The 17,010-nt window shown below is 42.8% G+C and overlaps 1 pseudogene; it reads right to left on the bottom strand.

The window, feature by feature from the left end:
• Positions 1-17,010, bottom strand: part of LOC128516161 (histone H2B-like) — a 153,807-nt pseudogene that overhangs the window by 80,776 nt on the left and 56,021 nt on the right.

The following is a 17,010-nucleotide window of genomic DNA, read 5'->3' as shown; positions in this document are numbered from 1 at the left end:
CGCTACATGAAATTTTCCCAGAATGTAAATCGCCCTGAGGGACAGAAATCAGGTGCGCTAGCTATTTAGCGGCGCGAGCACAGTCTGCCCTGGTGATTAATATATGAGACTGCCATAGTGTTGTCCACCCGCACTAGGACATGGTAGTCTCAACTGCTGGAGGATGTGCTTTAGGGCCTGAAATAGAGCCATGATTTTGAGGCAATTGATGTGCCGCGCAAAAAGATGGCCTCTCCAGCTCCCTTGGGCTGGACGGTCATTTAAGACCGCACCCCAGCCCATGAGGGAAGCGTCTGTCGTTAGCATCTGCGACGACAAGACGAACTTAGAGTGGGACTCAGAGTCAGAAACCGGGGTCTGAACCACATAGGAAGGGTACGAAGCACCTGGCGCGTAGCCCTTATTGGGGATTGGCCCTAGAGTAAAATCCCCTGGTTCTTAGCCACAACTGAAATGCTCTCATGTGCAGAAGGTCCAAAGGTGTCACTGTGGATACAGCTGCCATGAGAGCTAAGATCTCTGAAAGTGATGGTCACTTTCTGGTCTAGCTTGATTTCCTTGACGGTGTTGAGAATGGATTCGACACGAGCGGGAGACAGCTGTGCCCGCTTACGCTCAAATTCCATGTGACACCCAAAAATGTTGTCCTCTAAACAGGAAAGAGCATGCTTTCATGGCATTGGATCTCAATCCTAGGAAACAAAGATTAGCTAGAACGACATGCTGATGTCGAAGCGCTAGCTACTGAGACTGGGCCAGCCAGTCATGTAATTCAATACGGATGCTCAGAACTACATCCATGTATTTTGTGTATGTGCGGGTGAAAAAGCTAGACCAAATGGAAGGACCTGATACTGGTAAGCTTCGCCCCCAAAAGCGAACCTCAGGAACCTCCTGTGTTGTGGCAATATTTCCATTGATTTATTTTTAGATAGCGGTAAAGCCCCCAAAATCTAAAAAATTTGACGCAGCCCCCCGTTCCTCTTGCACTTTCCGGTTTCATGGAAGTGGAGACCACGCCATTGAAACGCGGAGGGGGATGTGAGAACTGAATCCTGTAGTTTCTCTGTACAGTGCTTAGTGCCCAAGGAGATATACTTGGCAGTAGCTTCCACGCTGCCAGTTTCTCAGAAAGGGGCAAAGCTCAGCGGCTTGCTTAAATGGGGGGATGTTAGATGTTCGGCATCCTGAAACACGGCAGGAAAAACCCGAAGAACTAACATTTTATTGAAGACTGGAGTTGCCCGAAACACCAGTGGTGGCGGAGCAAGAACACCAACCTCCTGGGGGTGCCAGGGAGAACACTTTATTCTTTAAAAGGAATTCTGCGTGCCTCTCCCCATTGGGGGGCCACCCCCCACGGTCCTGGGCATATGAACCTCAGGGCTTCTTTGTGAAGACAATATGCCAGTCTGACCTCTTTTGAGGCGGATTGCGTGACGCACCCCAATCTTGCGAGGGGGTGCCCAGCTCAAAAACACTCTCCTTGTGTGTTTCATGCCTCGCAACAGTCAGACCCGGTCGAGACTGGGTGGCCGACAGTCCCGACTCTTGAGCAAGGCGGGGAAGGAATTTCCAGAAGGCTTGTTATATAACTTCACCTCATGAACCTAGTGGCGACCGAGTTAACGACATCGCCAAGTAGGCCGGGAGGCGAGATGGGGCATCGAGGAGGAATACACGATCCTTCTCCTTAATGCCCCTGAGATTCAACCACAAGTGCCTCTCCGCGGAGACCATAGCAGCCATAAAACGGCCGATAGCACAAGCCGTCTGCTTTGTTGCACGAAGAGACAAGTCTGTGGCCCGGCGTAAATCCAATACGCCCTACCTTGAAGAGCCCCGCCAGTACTCAAGTCTCTCAGCAGGTCAGCCTGGTAGGCGTGCAAAACCGCCATGGTGTGCAATGCGCCAACCTGACCTGCTGCCTGAAAAGCTTTTCCCTCCAGGGAAGATAAAAAGTCTACACAGCTTGAAAGGAAATAATAGCTTTTCAGGAAGGATGATGTCCCAGAAGAAAGATAGCCTGGAAGCGTCTCTTCTATCTGGGTGTCATCATATAACTCCGCGTTTCTACCTCAATTATATTTAAATAAATAAATAAGTTGATAGCAGGAAAACACGGGATGAATACAGCTTACTCCATGAAAGGGTTAACTCATATGGAGATTGCTAAGAAAAGGGGAGAGAGCGTCGTTGAGGCTCCGCCCCCGGCCACCCGACAGAACCTGCCGTTTTTTTATTTTTATTTTTATTTTTAAGTGCTTAGAGGCTATTACCATCTCCGCGGAAGCAAGAGAGGATGTTTATCCTTGCCCATTCACAAGAAGCAAGCGCGGGCTTGCGAGCGGACAGAGGGATTTCCCGATCCGATGAGAACGCGAAAGAAAGGAGTTTTAAATCCGTCTCTCACTGCTCTGCCGGATGCACGAGTTTAAGCCCCAGGAATGCGCGGCGGCTCGGAATGCGAGGCGCGCGCGTAGCACTTATGTTACGTCCCCAGGTCTAGGGTCCCCAGGGCGTAATAAATAATAAAATCTTAAACAACCAACTTGGTCTTTGTTTTCTTTTATTTTTTTTACACACACACACCGGAAGCTCTTGGCTTCAGGGTTGGGCCAAGGCCAAAACAATAAACAAAAACCCTGCCCTATCTCCTTCCAGAAACTAACTAAACTACAAAGAAAACTAAACCAAAAACACAGGGCTAAACTGACTCCCTAACTAAACATTCAAAACAGGAGAAAACGGGTCTAACTAAAATGGCACCCAACCCCTACTGCTTCCATAAAAGAAATACATATACTAACAAAAATATAACTATTTACACTATTTACAACACTTAACAAGTAACATAACACAAAGAGACCAAAACACACACCACACAAGCTCACAAACACAGGCGCGATCCAACAGCTCTATTTTCACAACATAAACAAGCACAAGCAACATCTCCCAAATAGCGCGCGCTTCCGGCTTTCCTCCGTGACTTTAAAAAGACGCGCAGGTCCAACAGCAGCCAATCCTGGCGCACGTCACGCACGTCCAATCAGGGCGAGGCCACCTGCAGGAAAGGGAGAGCGAGAGAGAAAAAGAGAGAAAAAGAGCGCGCATGCACGCCGCCACCAGCATCCGCGCCTCTACGCCTACATGCCACACACACACTGGCATGTAACACCCCCACCCATAAAAGTCAAAAATCCTATTTTGACTAAAAACATACGGAACGACAACTAAAAAACTATTGTTCACGACCTAGACAATGCGTCCGCTAAAACATTTTCTGTACCCTTTTTATGCCTTATGTCGAGGTTAAAACTTTGGACAATTAGTGACCACTGCATCAGCCTCTGATTTGAATTCGCCATTCGGAGCAGGAAGACTAAGGGATTGTGGTCTGTATAGACTACGACAGGTAGGGAACTACCTCCGACATAGACTTCAAAATGCTGAAGGGCGAGGAGTAATGCTAAGGCCTCCTTCTCAATAGTGCTATAATGCAGTTGTGCTTTTAAAAATTTTTTTGAGAAGTAGCACACAGGATGGTCAATTTCTGCCTCGGCTTCTTGTAATAAAACCGCACCTGCGCCTAATGCGCTTGCATCCACCTCTAACTTAAATGGTTTAGAGAAGTCAGGGGCGGACAGAACTGGCGCACTACATCTAAGATCTTTGGCAGCATTAAAAGCATTATCACATTCGACACTCCAAGTGAAGGTTTTGGATTCACTCAGTGAGTCTGTTAAAGGGCATACAACAGAGGAAAATTTTTTGCAGAATGCACGGTAATACCCAATCATTCCCAGAAAGCGGCGCAGCTCCCTTTTTGACTTGGGAATGGAAAAATTCCTGATTGCTCCCACTTTGGCGCTAACAGGACGCACCTGGCCCTGGCCAACCTGCTTACCCAAGTAAGTGACCACAGCTTTCCCGAATTCACATTTTTTTAAATTTACCGTTAACAACGCTTTGTCTAAACGAGCAAATACCGTGCGTGGCAAGTTTATGTGGGCACTCCACGAATTTGAATAAACGACCACGTCGTCCAGATATGCTTCGCAATTTTTCACGCCAGATAAAACTTTGTGCATTAACCTTTGGAAGGTAGCTGGAGCGTTTCGCATACCAAAGGCCATAACGGTATATTGCAAGAAATTATCTGGTGTTACGAACACGGAGATATCCGAAGCACGCTGCGTAAGTGGCACCTGCCAATAACCTTTTAACAAATCCAATTTTGTTACAAAGGACGAGGCACCAACACGGTCAACACAGTCTTCCATTCTAGGCAACGGAAAACAATCTGCTTTGGTGACACTATTCACCTTTCTGTAATCCGTACAAAATCTAAAAGAAGCATCGGGTTTCAGCACCAACAAACACGATGAGCTCCACGGGCTCGAACTGGGAATGGCTAAACCATGCTTAAGCAGGTACTCTACCTCTCCTCTCATCACTTCTCTCTTCTGGGGATTAACACGATAAGGATGTTGTTTTATCGGCAACGGGTGTGTAAGTTCGACATCATGGAATAGCACATGGGTTTGTCTGGGAATGTCTGAAAAGAGAGAAGAGAACTCATAAATCAGAGAAATCACATCTGTTCTTTGGGAGGATGAGAGGTAGGACAAATGTTCCTTTAAACTTTCAAGTATGTCAGAATTAGACAGTTTATTGGTAGACATATTGTCATGTTTATCTAAACCATCATTTTCAGACTCAACTTCAAGAAATGGAGAAACAGTTGCCACAGATGACATTTTTACATCAAGCTCCACAGACGTCGCTCTATTCAAGTAACGTTTTAACATATTCACATGACACACACGAGTTTTTTTCCTACGCTCAGGAGTGCGAATTTGGTAAATAACTTCACTCAACTTCCTTTCCACTACATAGGGTCCAGAAAACCTGGATGTTAATGATGACCCTGGAAGAGGAAGGAGGACCAACACTAAATCTCCTGGCTGAAAATTCCGTGAAACAGTCTTTATGTCAAAACGTTTCTTCATTTCTACTTGCTTTGAAGACAAATTTGCTTTTGCCATTTCCCACACACGATTTAAATTTTTACGCATTTGAGCCACATAAAAAAAGGGTTTTTTCTTTGTCAATAAAAACTGTTCTTTTAAAAGTTTCAGAGGTCCACATACCGTATGTCCAAAGACTAGCTCGGCTGGGCTGAAGCCCAGAGATTCCTGGACCGTCTCACGGACTGCAAACATCAACATAGGCAGCCCTTCCTCCCAGTCCTTTCCCGTTTCCACACAGAAAGCACGGAGCATGGACTTGAGAGTTTGGTGAAATCTTTCAAGCATACCTTGTGATTCAGGATGGAAGGCACTTGAAAGCTGGTGCTTAACAGCTAGTTCACGAAACACCTGAGTAAAAAGCTTAGAGGCAAAATTAGACCCTTGGTCTGTTTGGATAATTTTTGGTAATCCAAATAGTGAAAAGAATTTAATCATTTCTTTTGCCACTAATTTAGCTTTTATACTGCGCAACGGGATAGCTTCCGGAAAACGAGTGGTAGCACACATAAGAGTAAGTATGTATTGATGACCTGATTTAGACCTTGGTAATGGTCCCACACAGTCTATAACTATATGTTCAAATGGTTCTCCCATTACAGGGATTGGATGTAAAGGGGCAAGAGGAATGACCTGATTTGGTTTACCCGTCAGCTGACAAACATGGCATGACCGGCAGTGAGCACTAACATCAGCTTTTAAACCAGGCCAAAAAAACGATCTTAAAATATGATCATAGGTCTTTCTAATCCCTAAATGGCCAGATAGAACATGGTCATGAGCAAGTTTTAATATTTGTGAACGATAATTCAACGGAACAACAATTTGTTGAACACTATCAACATTTTTCCACTGTCTCATCAACACATCGTTATCAAGATAAAACATCACATTTTCATTAGGAACCACTAGCTTATCAGAAATAGCTTTAAAACATTTAACTAATGTTGAATCAGCCTTCTGCGCCGCCGCTAATTGTGAGCGTCCCATCTGTAATGGTAAAACGTCATGGTTAGGTAAAATTGGTTCAACAGACAGTTTTTCCGTCATAGGTGTAGATTGCATAAAAGAATCAGACAAATCCACTATATCATCAAATTTTCGTGCCTGTGCACGTGTAACTACACATGATGAAAATACAGCAGGAAATTGAGAAGCGAGGTCACTTTTCACATCTGTTATGGGGGTATCTACAACAATTGTGGAAAAACAACACCACCAGCTAGGTCATTTCCTAAAATAATCTGTACTCCGTCAACAGGGAGTTCAGCACAAATTCCGACACACACTTCCCCCTTTACGATGTCAATTTGAAGGTAGACAGTATGGGGCGGAACTTTAACACAGCTTGCTCCTATACCCCGCAAAATTACATCAGCCCCCGTGTACGTTTTCTGTGACAAAGGTAGTGTGCCAGCTAGCATCAAGCTTTGGGCTGCACCTGTATCCCGCAGAACAGACACTGACCTGGGAATTCCTTCCGCGCTGTCTGCCACCCATCCCTGCAACATGAAGGGTTTATATGCCGCTATTGTTGGATCAGGTAAAACATGTTCTCTTTGTCTTTTAATAAAACCTACACTCTTAGATTTCGCTGATGCATTTTTTTTCTTTTTCCAGGCTTCGCAGTCTGAAATAAGATGATCTTCACTGAGGCAATAAAAACAGACTCTACCTCCCCCTGTGCGATACTGAGAACTTCTAAAAACTCCTCCCCTTGCCGGTCTCACACTACCAGCTGAAGGTTTCACCTGCCCTTCAACCCCACGGACAGCAAATTTATCAGTTCTCAACGTGGGAGTAAAAACTGTTCGGTGTGTTAAAACGAACTCGTCAGCCAGCACAGCGGCTGCTGACAGAGATGTGACTTTTTGTTCGTTTAAGTGAATGACTACATTTTCAAATATACAGTTTTTAAAGTCTTCTAGTAAGATTAACTCTTTTAAGGCTTCAAAGGTAGTAGTTTTAGTTGCCGCACACCACTTTTCAAAAAGAGCTTGCTTTTCTCGGGCAAATTCAACAAAAGTTTGTTTGTCTGTCTTCTTATGGGCTCTAAATTTTTGTCTATATGCCTCCGGTACTAGCTCATAAGCACGAAGAACAGTTTGTTTAACCACGTCGTAATCTAGACTTTGTTCTATCGGCAACGCTGAACAAACGTCTTGCGCTTTGCCGGTTAGCTTACATTGTAAAAGTAGAGCCCACATCGCTCTTGGCCACTGAAAAGTAGCTGCAACACGTTCAAAGGCTATAAAATAGCTATCCACTTCGGTTTCTCTAAACGGAGGGACTAAATTAATATGTTTGCTCACGTCAAAATTCGGCAAAGAAATAGTTACTGGGGCAGAAACGACACTAGAAGAGACCGGCGCAGGCCCCGTAGGTAACTGAGCAAATGAAGGAGAAGCAGGGGAACTCTCTAACGCGCTCTCAGCCCGGTGAAGCCGGCTGTGATCTCGCTGAAAACGCTCCCTCTCTATCTTAAGCTCTAGCTCCCTTAAACGAAGCCTTTTTGCCTCAGTTTCTTCTCGTTTAATTTCCAATTCTATTTCTTTTGCTTTTAAATTTAATAGTTGGTCCGAATTTGTAAATAATGACATGGGAGGTGGTGCAGTTAATTGGTACCTGGAAGTTGTGGGTGAGTGTGGCGTAGATGGTGGCTTCACGTCGACTTCCGTCGGCGTTGAAGAGCTCCTATCATCAGCATCCCTTCCAGACTCCTCAGGCAGAATCTGCTGTTTAACCAATTGTTTATATAATATTTTTTTCACCTCCGTTTTTGAGACATTACGTGGCACGTCAACACCAAAAAATTCTGCTATTTTAAACAAATCGTCTTTACGACAGCGATTAAACTGCTCCGTGCTAGGGGATAGCGTAAAGGCAATTAGATCAACTGTACAAGTAAGCTAAAGAAGGCAGGCAAACAAACTATTGTATTATTTGCAATCGCTGAGCCCTCACTTTAATAATGAGCCACCCACTTTATTAATTCGCAAGGGATGAACTTGCAACGGACGAGCCCCCACTTTGTTACGTCCCCAGGTCTAGGGTCCCAGGGCGTAATAAATAATAAAATCTTAAACAACCAACTTGGTCTTTGTTTTCTTTTATTTTTTTTACACACACACACCGGAAGCTCTTGGCTTCAGGGTTGGGCCAAGGCCAAAACAATAAACAAAAACCCTGCCCTATCTCCTCCCAGAAACTAACTAAACTACAAAGAAAACTAAACCAAAAACACAGGGCTAAACTGACTCCCTAACTAAACATTCAAAACAGGAGAAAACGGGTCTAACTAAAATGGCACCCAACCCCTACTGCTTCCATAAAAGAAATACATATACTAACAAAAATATAACTATTTACACTATTTACAACACTTAACAAGTAACATAACACAAAGAGACCAAAACACACACCACACAAGCTCACAAACACAGGCGCGATCCAACAGCTCTATTTTCACAACATAAACAAGCACAAGCAACATCTTCCAAATAGCGCGCGCTTCCGGCTTTCCTCCGTGACTTTAAAAAGACGCGCAGGTCCAACAGCAGCCAATCCTGGTGCACGTCACGCACGTCCAATCAGGGCGAGGCCACCTGCAGGAAAGGGAGAGCGAGAGAGAAAAAGAGAGAAAAAGAGCGCGCATGCACGCCGCCACCAGCATCCGCGCCTCTACACCTACATGCCACACACACACTGGCATGTAACACTTAATCGAAGCAGTTAAGTGTAGAGATCGCCCTCCGATATGGATTATACACACGGAGGGACATCTCGTTTAAACTCTGCCATTATCGGTGAGTTAAACACTTATTTTTGCTGGTTAGACACACAAGCTCACAACTAGGTGAAGACAAGAATCTGAGGAATGTTTCCGGTTCACTTCTATTTATAACCTGCAGGTGCGTCCTATCAGATGACGTCACCTGACCGAGGTTATAAAAGCCAAAAATTTGGCGTGTTTGGTACACACATGCTTCACAACCGGCAACATGACAAGATGTTCCCATAGCGTTTTCACGCAGCATCGAGTGTAGCCTTTGAAAGGGAACCCTTGCTCTCACAAGCTACGAACTGAACTTAGTGGAATCATGATTTCTGAAAAGAAACTCTGTCTGCATATGCTAATGACATCATTTTAATGCTAAACAAGCAAAACTCTGTGTAATAATCAAGGTACTAAAAGATAAAAAAAAAAACTTATTTAGCAAAAATAAACAAAGCAGGACAGAAGGTGAAGCACGATTGATCGGAAATTGGTTTGAAAACGTACCCACGCTGCCAGAAAGACTTTTATGGACAAGAGTGGGAATCAAATACCTAGGAGTCTACCTAGGTGACAACTCTTTTACACAAAAAAACTGGAAGGGATTGCTTGAAAAAAAAGGCCGGCTGGACAAGTAGAAATAGCTGACTCCAAAAATGTCCTATAGGGGAAATATACACATTATAAACAACCTAGTGACCTTTTCATTGTGACACAAAGTGACATGTGTGGACCCTCTGGTGGAAGTTATAGCAAAAATTCAGACGATTTTTGTACACTTTTTCTGGGACAAACTACACTGGCTGCCAAGAAGCATTTTTTTATCTACCCAAAGATGAAGGGGGAAAAGGTTCAGCCCACCTTCAGAGCAGAATTGGCGCCTTTTGTTCAGAGTTTTTACGGAAATTCCTGGGAAGCTTATCTTGTTTTAGCTGGAATGAAATAACAGAGATTTTAAGGACGCTGGAAAACCTAAAAATGGACCCGCAACATTTTGAGAATTTTAAAGTACACAGGATTTTTGAGGATTTGGGGGAAATATGACATTGCTTTGTCATTAAACAGAATCATCTGCTACATTTCTACAACCTTTTAATTTTTTTCTTCTCAGTGGCCATTGTAGCAGTATAGTTACTAAAGAACAGTCACGACACTAGGACATAAAATAAAAAAATAAAAAACCTCTTCCCTATGCGCACACACATGTCATGATGCTTTCGTAAACAGTACATGTGCACAGTTCAAGGATCTTGAATTATCTTACATGATACATGATAAAACGTCTGAGTAGCCTTTCAGAAGGTCTAATTTTGTGACATACCTTGCCTGACCTATACGGTCAACACAATTTCTCATCCTGTCATGCACACTCGGAACGCGACCGGCACTAGGACCCGGAAGTTAAGCGGTCGCAAACCAGGAAGTATAAAAGAGGTAAACAAACCATAGCACCTCGCTCAGTCATTGAGTTTCGCCGATGCCACGTCGGAATCCTTCACCTAACTGTCAGTACTTACCTTTTTGGTTTCAATTCCTGATCGAGTGTGTATTTATAGGACGCGGGTTAGAGAGTCCTTAGACTAAAAGCGTGATTATCCTGCCTACTCGTGTTCATCCGCGTTTGGGTTTACCATTCACGCTACAAAGGGCTAACCGCTAAAGCTATGTCTTCTGGTCATCTCAGGTTAGTTCTTGACACATCCTAGGAAGAGGAAATTAACGAACCTTGGTAACAGAGTTAACTTTACGATAATCTGTGCAAAATCGATAACTATTATCAGATTTTGGAACCAAAAGACAGGGAGAGCACCATGGACTACAACTGGAAATGGCTAGCTGATTTCTAAGCAAATAATCAGTCTCCTGCTTCATTATAGCACGTTTGGTTGGATTATCTCAGTAGGCATTTTGTTTAATAGGTGTTATGTGTCATGTTCAATGATGGTTGTGCGCGAGGGTGTGTCTGAAAAGAGTGCGGGGTGATTCCTTGTGAGCCTAATCATGTCTTCCTAGGCGGAAGCTGGACAAGTTTGCACTCAAGTTACTTAGCCACACAGAGTTTTACAAACTCGCACAAGGGACAGATGCTCCTGCATCTTCTTTAAATTTACGTACAACAGCCTTCTTATCGAATCTCCTCTTCATCTTGGCCTGGGAGGAGGTGAGCAAATGATGAGCTAACTTGCATGCTGTGTGCAGGCGTTTCCGAACCAAGCTAAAAACTAATTTAAAATGTTTCTAGGTAGAGGACTGACCGAAGTAGGAGACAACAGTTTCACCTGAAGCACTTTTAAAGGACCTCAAACAGAATGACCAAAAACCAACACTGCTGGGCTAAATCCAAGAGACTAAATCCAAGAGACTCTCTACGGTATCCCGTATTGCAAATAGTAGGAATGGAACCACTTTGTCCCAGTCCTTTCTATGCTGCAAGCAATATGTGCGAAGCATCTATTTTAGTGTTTGGTGGTATCTTTCTAATACAACTTGTGATTCTGGGTAAAAGACACCTTTTATATAGCTTTATATTAAGCTCTTCCAATGCTCTTTTAAACAGGGCTGACATAAAATTGGAACCACAGTCAGACTGGACGTACTTGGATAGCCCAAAAGTAGAAAAAAACTTGGTAAGGACACGTACGATAGCTCTAGACTTAATGTTGCGAAGTGGTATAGCTTCAGGATATCTAGATGCAGCACACATTAAAGATAGTAAATATGAATTTCCCGACTTTGTTCGAAGAAGGGGACCTACACAATCTATCAAAATTCTCTCAAAAGGTTCTCCTATCACAGGAATTAGGCAGCGTGGAGCACGAGGGATGACCTGATTAGGTTTACCTGCAATTTGGCAGATTGGGCACGAACAACAGTAGGATGCTACATCTGATTTCAGAGCTGGCCAAAAGAAATGTTATAGAATTCAAGCATATGTTTTTCAAATACGCAGATGCCCAGACAAGTCAAGGTCATGAGCAATACTCAACACTATAAGGTGTTGGGACCACAACCTGGAATACTGATATAGTTGTTATCAGAATTTTTAGGCGTCCATTTACGCATTAACAGCTGATCCTTAATAAAATATGCAGTAGGTTGCTGCAATGATTCTTCTTTCTTAACCGCCGAAGTGAAACACGGTTGATAGGAGTCATCAGATTTTCGAGCATTTACCAGCTGATCACGTCCAAATAAAAGTTTAGTACCACTGGGTCCAAAAATTGGAGTAGAAGCAGTATCTCAATTATTCACAGGAGGTAAGGGCACAACAGAAAGTTTAAATATGTGGTTTTCTGCACATATGAATAAATCGAAAAATCTTCCGCCCTTCTCTTCTTACGAGCCTGAGCGTGTGCCATCTCACACGAGTTAAACACTAGTGTAAATTTACGTGAGATTGTCTCACTCTCATCTATTACAGGTACATCTGTAACAAAAGGCAACTGGCAAACATTCCCCCCAGCTAAGTCATTGCCTAGAATGAATGAAACACCTTTTACGGGCAGCTGGGAATGGACTGCGACCTTAACAAGACCCGTAACCAACATAGATCGCAGAAATATGTTATGTAGAGGAGCCTCCACTATTTCCATTTCAATGCCTTGTACTAGTACATCCGCACCACAACTAGTTTTATCAGACAAAGGCAGAATACTGCCTCTAAAATGAACAACTGGGTAGAACCTGTGTCCCTCAGCATGCAAAGTGGTTTTTGTTCCACTCAGAATTAGATATGGATACAACACCTTCCATAATAAAAGGTTCAAAAGCGGGATCTACAGGGGGTTGTGAGCATTTACTATCTTTCTGGTGCATTGTTTGTATGTGTGTTAATGCAACACTTTTGAGCTGGGTCTGCATTTTCCTATGGTTTTTAGGAGACAAAACAAGCAGCAATGAGATTCTCTCTTTCATGACAATAGAAACATTCCCGACTCTCAAGAGTAACTTTCTGAGAACTTGGAGGGCTTCTTTTTTTTTTTTTTCTTTAAATTTAGTCCTGTCCAATTCTTTTTCCCCGATTTTCTCCCCAATCTAGTCGTGGCTAATTTCTCCCCGTCACTAGGAGGCTCCCACACACATCAAGGCTACTACAACCACTCAGTCGGGAGGACGAAAGCTATCCCGTGTTTCCTCCGAACCACGTGACGCGAGCCGAACGCATCTTTTCGAACTGCTCACTCACGCACAGTTAGGGGCGGAGTAACACACTCGGAGGAAAGTGCTAGCCGCTCCTTCCGTGTGCGCGAGCTCACAGACGCCCCTGATTGGCCGTAGAGCCGTGATTAATGTGGGAGCACAAGTACCTCTTATCCTTCCCCCCTGAGAGAGCTCTCTCTGTGCCTCCGGCTGTGAGAGGAAAACAGCATCACCCGGGGTTGGAACCAGCGATCTCTGGATGATAGGGCGAGCGCTTTACCACTGCGCCACTCGGAGGCAACTTGGAGGGCTTCTAACACTACTTTTGGAATTTTCACATCATGGGGGAGAGAAAGTGATTTTGGGTCAGTGTAAATTCATCAGCTGAAATGGCTGCACTTAAAAGTAAAGTGATCTTCTGCTCACTCAGATAACCTACCACCTTCTCCGCAACACAATTCTTAAATTACTTTAACAAAATTAACTCCTTTAATCCCTCAAAAGTACTTACTTAACTGGCAGTGCACCTGTTATCTAACAACACAGATTTCTCACGTGCAAACTCAACATAGGTTTGATTGGCGGATTTTTACGTGTTTTTTTGCTGGCAGGCCTCAGGGACAAGCTCATAAGCACATAAAACAGCATTTTTAACAGTTTCATAATTCAAACTCTGCTCCAAATTTAAAGCAGAACACACGTCCTGTGCCTTCCCAACAAACTTGCATTGCAGTAGGAGAGACCAGATGCTGTAATACTGGTAATATGGCTGCAATACACTCAAATACAGTGAAGTATGTATCTACCTCACTTTCTTTAAACATAGAAGATAAAGATATATGCTTATAATGTCAAAGCCAGATGAACTTACAGCTGAAGAGCCACTAGGTGCTTGTGTTGATGCAGATGGTGGTTTACTGGCCTGTACAGGGGTTGCAGGTGAAGGATGCAGAACAGGGGATGATGCACGAACAGGAGACAGAGGGTCACAAACAAATGAATCTGATGCTGGTTTATTCCTTAGTGCCAATTCCAATTCCTTTAGGTTAATTTCCCCCTGAGACTCGAGTCCCACCATACAAAATTTAAGCACTTGAGATTCATAATGCCGACAGCTCTAGGTCCAACTGCTTCAACTGCAGCGTGAGCTTCGGGTCATTTAGTGACTAACCTACTACCACGGGATCTATGTGTGCGGGGTCTTAGGGTCCGACCACAGCCTCCGCTGTAGCTGAATCCTCTGACTTACCGTCGCGCTCACTGCCGTGTAAAAACGTCAGCAAACATTTTCGCTCGTTGCAGTAAATACAATTGTGACTGCTATATAGCGTATCTCTGTATCTGTTTATTGTTATTTAAGTTCTGGATTATTTCAGGTACTTTAAACACATTGTTGGGTTGCTCATGTTGGGTCTTCTGGGATGTAGGAACCCACCCTCATTTGGGTGAAACAGAAAGCAGTAAATGATCTGCATTTATACAGTGTGTTAGGTGGCAGGCAGTTCAGCTATAATAGTATAAAGTAGATTTGCCTTAGGTAAAGGAGCAGATCTGGGGGACTCGTAGACGTAGAGTTATTTTGGTGAACTGGTATGTTTAGATGCAGTCTTCCTCACTCTTATTGATCACTCAGGTTTGCTGACGGTAAGGTGATTGTTTGCTTTACATCTCAGGAAGCCCTTATGTTTGTGTTTCCTTCTGGCTCTCCCTTTTAGTTATGCTGTCATTGTTAGTCCTGCCGGAGTCTCTGCTTGCACTCTACAGTTAATATACATTCACATTATACATTGTGTGACTGTGACCATACCTCACTGCCATCTCTCCTCTTCTTCTCTTTCTCCCCCTTGTTTTTTCTTCTCTCCCCCTGTCTCCCTCTTTCACTCTTTCTCTCTCTCTGTCGTTCCTGAGCTGCCAGTGATCCAGACTCCCTCTGCCCTCCGGACCTGTCTGACCCATCCTGGTGCTCCGCTTCTGGTTGGAGATCTAAACCCCCCGCCCGCCACGGATTGCCCCCATGTTTAGCTCGATCTACAGCAGGCGGTGCTTGACCAAGGCCAGGAAGATCGTGAAGGACCTCAGCCACCCCAATAACGGACTGTTTACTCTGTTGCGGTCTGGGAAGCGATTCCGCTCCTTGAAGGCCAACACAGAGAGACTAAGGAGGAGCTTCTTCCCGCAAGGTCTCTCAACCACAACCACGAACTAACACAATCTTTTCATAATTGATCAAATCTATCAATCTTTTTACATCCATGAACACTATTGACAATTACACGCTCACCTTCCTTCATATCTACACTACATTTTGTACATTTACATCATGGACTATTGCACAAAGACACTTTAATAACTTTGCACACCTACCTTCACAACTACACTACATGTTTACGTTTACATCCTGGACCAGTGCACAAAGACACTTTAATAACCTCTGCACAAAGACACTTTGTTCTATGCATATTTGCACACCAGTACAGTATATTTCAATTTGTACAGTATATTTATATTTTTATGCACATCATATTTCTATGTACAGTATATTTCTATTTTTATGCACATCATATTTCTATTTTTATTTTTAGTTCTATTTTTCCTAGCACATTTCTATTTTTATTTTTAGTTCTATCTTTTCCTAGTTTAATTTCATTTTTTTATTTAATTTCTATCGTATTCTTTTATTTATATTTATTTCTTATTTGTAAACTTTAATTCTCTTTTAGGGTCAATAGCAGTCGTATAATGCATTTTACTACATTTCGTACTGTGTATGTTTGTGTATATGACAAATAAAATTTGAATTTGAATTTGAATTTGATTTGAATTATGCAATCGCTATCTTCAAAGGAAAGCCGCCATCCCTTTTCATTCAAATGCGTTAGCGAGTGTTTTTTCTTTCCCTGCGCTCGGTTTTGTGAACACAGTTGCGTTCAGTAACACGATGGAACCAATTACCTAAACAGCAGCAACAACAACCATTATGATCACACTTTGTTGAATTTATATGGCTTAAATATTTTGCAGCTCTGTCCTCTTTGCATTGCTACATGTTTATTTACTTCCTTTTCGCATAGCACATATAATGCACTCTAAAATCGACACTATCAAACTTGGAAATGATATAACATCCAATCAAACATCACGTTATTAAAAGAAACAAATTTGTCACTACTCTTCTCTTATGCAGCACGGCTAAAAGATAATAAAAATTACATCAAAGTGCTGCAGATTTAGTGTCTGTGAGCTTTTCCTAATCAGAGTTACACGGGGGGAATTTTGTGGCTGTTCCAGTTACAGTCTACTTAGATATTGCACAGAGGGGAGTTCATTTCTGTTCTCTTCATCCTAGCTTGATTTTATCTCAAGAAATAATAGTTTTGGAAAGTTTTCGAAAGACTGAGAAGCCCCATAAACTTGACCCTGACAATAATAGTCGATTGTTTTTATATTTATGTTTTTTTTAATATATATTTTTTAATGTTCAAATGAACGTTTTAGAGTATATAATTTGTCGTGTCATCTGTTTACAGCGTTGGCTGATTTTGTGATTGAGACCCATGGGTTACATTAAAATAATTTTTATTAGTAGTAGTAAGCTTGGATAAATCACAATATAAGCCCTCTCTCGCGCACGCTCTCTCTCTCACTCTCTCTCTCTCTCACACACACAAACAAAAAACACATGAAATCACGTAAAACCAAATGAAACTATGTCAAAAATATATAAGCAGTGAAAAATACAGTAGTATCCTGTAGGTGAATCCTGTCCCGCGATAACAGGCCGCTAACCCTCTGGAACTGTTTAGTTCTGTTAGTATTGTTTCCAAGTGTGAATGTTTATGGGGATTTAATCTGTCTCTGCTGCCGCATCTATTCACCGTAGTGACAAGTGATTAATGTCCCATCAGATCTTTGATGGAGGGACGTTATGCTGGTTAAATGACTAAAGACATACTGATCCGTATGGACAGATATTTGTTCCAGATATTATGCGTTACTAATCGATTTGTTATGCCAGTTTTTGACTATTAGCGAAAAAAAAACATTAGTGAAAACATCAAAAATATA

The sequence above is a fragment of the Clarias gariepinus genome, chromosome 28 (genome assembly GCF_024256425.1).
Source record: "Clarias gariepinus isolate MV-2021 ecotype Netherlands chromosome 28, CGAR_prim_01v2, whole genome shotgun sequence".
NCBI classification, from domain to species: domain Eukaryota; kingdom Metazoa; phylum Chordata; class Actinopteri; order Siluriformes; family Clariidae; genus Clarias; species Clarias gariepinus.
Note: the sequence above shows the minus strand (reverse complement) of the source record. Positions and strands in the feature narration are given on the sequence as shown.